Genomic DNA, 3635 nt, shown 5'->3' on the forward strand with positions numbered 1-3635 from the left:
TGATAAAGAGGAATATCCTTGAATCTGCCTCCTATCACAAACAACCTTTTCCATTGAGGGTCGACAGGAGGGCCTCCTGAGAGACCCTGATAGATCATCTCAAATGGATGAAGTCATGCTGGAGCTCTTTTCTCTTTATCCTCATCAGCTGTCATGCTATCTGATAACCATTCTGCAAAACTAGCAAGGTGAACTCTAGGTGTTCTTTACAAGCAGTTATTGATCACTCTTAGGTGAACAATTAACAGTGTGACAATTCACATACTCTCAATTTTTTCCAGACTTTTTTCTCACTACCACAATTGGAGAAGCACATTGTCAGGTTACAGCAATTGCTACACTAATTGTCTGGCTGGGGTTATTGTACTATCAGGGTTAGGAATCATACCCTTTAAACCCATTGTACAGACTGGGTCAAAGACCCTTCACATGTCTGGCTGGGTCACAGACCCCTCACACGCATGTCCACGTTAGGTAATTGGGAAAGATCTTGGGAGCCATTGGCACATGACATGAGCTCAGTCCTCAGCAGTAGCAGTAGCAGCTGCAGCTGCAGCAGCGGTGGCAGCCTCTTGGGGCATCCTGGGGCCACTGGCAGCAACAGCTTGCAGCAGCAGTAGAGGCCTCCCTGTGGCCCCCTGGGGGTGGGAGGCACTGTGGATCAGAGCAACTTGTCCTTTATACTTAAGTCCATAACCCAGGACACTAGAGTGCACGTACTCAATTATGTTAGACAATAACCAAGGATCACTTCGGCACACATGCATATTTACATCAAATGCTCAGCAAGATTCTGAACATCTGAGGGGCCCTGACTTTTTCCTTCGCTTTCCCTACAATCCATCACTTCAGGGACTCTTGATGTACAATCTACACATTCAGAATCTTCCACGATGTTCCCTTAGCAAGGATAACTGACCCTTGCATCCACATATTACATATTCCATCCTGACAGTCCCAACAATGTTTAGGTTGTTCCAGCACCAACTCGGAAGTCCAAAGTCTCATCTGAGACTAAAGGCAAAACTCCTTTCAGCTGTAAACCTGTAAAAATAAAACCAAGTTTATCTACTTCCAAAATACAGTGGTGAGACAGACATTGGGTACACATTCCCATTCCAGAAGGGAGGAATAGACCAGGAAAGAGGAGAAACAGGGCCCAAACAAATCTGAAACCCCAACAAGGCAGACATTAAGCACTTTAGGGCATCTGGATCCCCAACCCATTGGGCAACCTCGCTCCTACAGCTCTGCCAAGTATAGCCCATTGAACTGCCCTGGTGCCTACGGCTTTTCCAGGCTGTCATTGCACATTGCCAGCAGCCCCACAGTTCTGGGCTCCTGGCAGCAGTCCCACTATCCTGACTCCACTAGACATTTCCCCAATGGGGCCCCCCTGTGAGGGCTCTGACCCCACTCTTCTGCTCCACATTGCTCTGTGGATGACCTCGACAGTGGCTCCACCCCTGCAGCAGTTCCCAGGCTTTTTCATACGTCTTCTGAAATCTGGGTGGAAGCTGGCATGCCTCCACTGCAACAATTTTCATTTAAATCTGTATTTGGATACAAATGATACAATACAAAATAAAAATAAAAAGCTAAAAATTCTTACACAGATCATTTAATTGAGATTTCTGCCTCCTGAAAGAATAGTTTTTGTTTGTTTGTTTGTTTGTTTTCTTCCATCTCTTTGGCAGTCCTACTTAGTAAAATTATATAAAATTAAAATTAAAAATTCCAGACTTAATACAGTCTATACAGATGTGTAGTCCTCATTTTTTTACATATCTCTAAGAGAGAAAAATTTGTCATGAATTAGTCTTGGCATTTAAAAATTAACTGTTAGATTTTTTGAAGGATATTCTAAATATTGTCTGATGATAATTTGGCTCATCTCCACTATGTTTTCTATTAAAATTCAACTCAAGTTTTTCTAGAAATAAATGATTTATTTACTGCAGTATAATCTATATAATGAAAAGGAAAAATACATTTATCCTGGCCAAGGTATCACCAGTAAAAAATTTGTTCAGCTTCTACAAAGTGTTGGGATTCTTGCCAAGCAGGGTGGTAAATGTGATCTCAAAATCCATCACAATTTAAAAATATAGAATCCCACATATATTTTTTAACACATCAGTATGATGCAAGCAATCAGTAAGATTTTGTTTTCCTGTTTTAGATAATGTTTAAATATATTTAGATGTTGGAGACCATAGCACTAGGTGTTTTGCTTTCAGAACTGCGTTCATGCTCTATCTTAATTTATGTCTTCACTCAGCTCTATGTCATGAGATTTCCTCTATGATTTAATGCCTTTCAAGTTGAAACTTTTATCGTGTTCCTATTTGAGAGCTCTCTTTCTAATGCCCTGGGTCACGCCATTCTTCAGGAGTTCCGCTATGTGCTAGAGTCAGGAAATCACCAAATGACTTAAATCCAAGAGTGCAGCACCTCCACCTTAATGCCCTGCCCACCGCAGTTAGGCCCTTTCCCACTGTGCTGTAAAAATAAAATAAGTTGAACTCTTAGATGTAGAGAGGAGAATTGTGGTGACTAGAGAGGAGAAGAGGAGAGGTTGGTTAATAGACACAAAATTACAGCTAGACAGGACAAACAAGTTCTAGTGGTGTACAGTAGTACTAGGCATCTATAACTAACAGTAATTTTTTGGATGTTCTCAAATGGCTAGAAAAGAGGAGCTCAAATGTTCCCATCACAAAGAAATGATAGTTTTACAATGTTGAATATGCTAATTACCCTAACTTGATCATCACACATTGTATGCATGCATGGAAATGTAACTCTGTACCCCATAAATATGTACAATCAATACATATCAATTAAATAAATTTCTTTAAGAAAAACACTTTTTCTGTACAGGTCCCAGCAACGATCTCATTGCACTGTCTTGTGTCTATGTCTGTGTTCCCATTGACCTATGAGCTTCCTAACAGCAAGCAAACTGAGTCCTTCTTTTTGATTCCTCATACCTAGATGCTTAGTCACAGAGGTGGATTTACCACGTGGATGACAAAACTTAAGCTGTGGGACCCCTTACTTGCATGAGGCTAATCTGGGGCCCTGGGTGAAACCTAGCAATGTAATCACATGGCCCTAAGTTTTTGCAAAACTGGTAAAAACAAGATATTTTAGTTAGAATCCTATATGATTTTGTAGCTTAGTTTATGTTAGTAATTTCATCTTCTTCTCCTTAAAGAGGGCTCCCCAACTTTTAGCAATTTGGACCCACAAAACCTGGATTGTCCCCAGCTAACACACAAGGAGCAATTATTTACTTTTTGTTGAATGAATAAATGAAATAAGTAAAGGGGAGGAGGAGGAATGAATATGTTGTTAACCAATATGTTTTAACTTGTAAAAATTAGCCTTTCTGTTAAAAATTGTCCACAAGCCAGTAATAGGTAATGCTAACAGATCACCCTTGTTTAATGTCTATGACTATATAAAGCTCTTATACAAATATATCTTTAATAGACTCTTTCTACCATCCCTTCAATTAAATTTAATCTTCAATTAAAATGATTGATGCTTAAATGTTTATAAATGCGCTGTTTGTAGAAAAGGATTATTATATTCGGTGGTTAAAGAAGAAAAGAAACCTAAACACACAC

The 3635-nt window shown here is 39.7% G+C and overlaps 1 protein-coding gene across 3 annotated transcripts in view; it reads left to right on the forward strand.

The window, feature by feature from the left end:
- The window catches only part of CNTN1 (contactin 1), a 294489-nt gene that overhangs the window by 215432 nt on the left and 75422 nt on the right, over positions 1-3635 (forward strand). The gene's annotated exons all lie outside the window — the stretch shown is intronic.

Source organism: Galeopterus variegatus, unplaced genomic scaffold (genome assembly GCF_000696425.1).
Source record: "Galeopterus variegatus unplaced genomic scaffold, G_variegatus-3.0.2 Scaffold1023, whole genome shotgun sequence".
NCBI classification, from domain to species: Eukaryota; Metazoa; Chordata; class Mammalia; order Dermoptera; family Cynocephalidae; genus Galeopterus; species Galeopterus variegatus.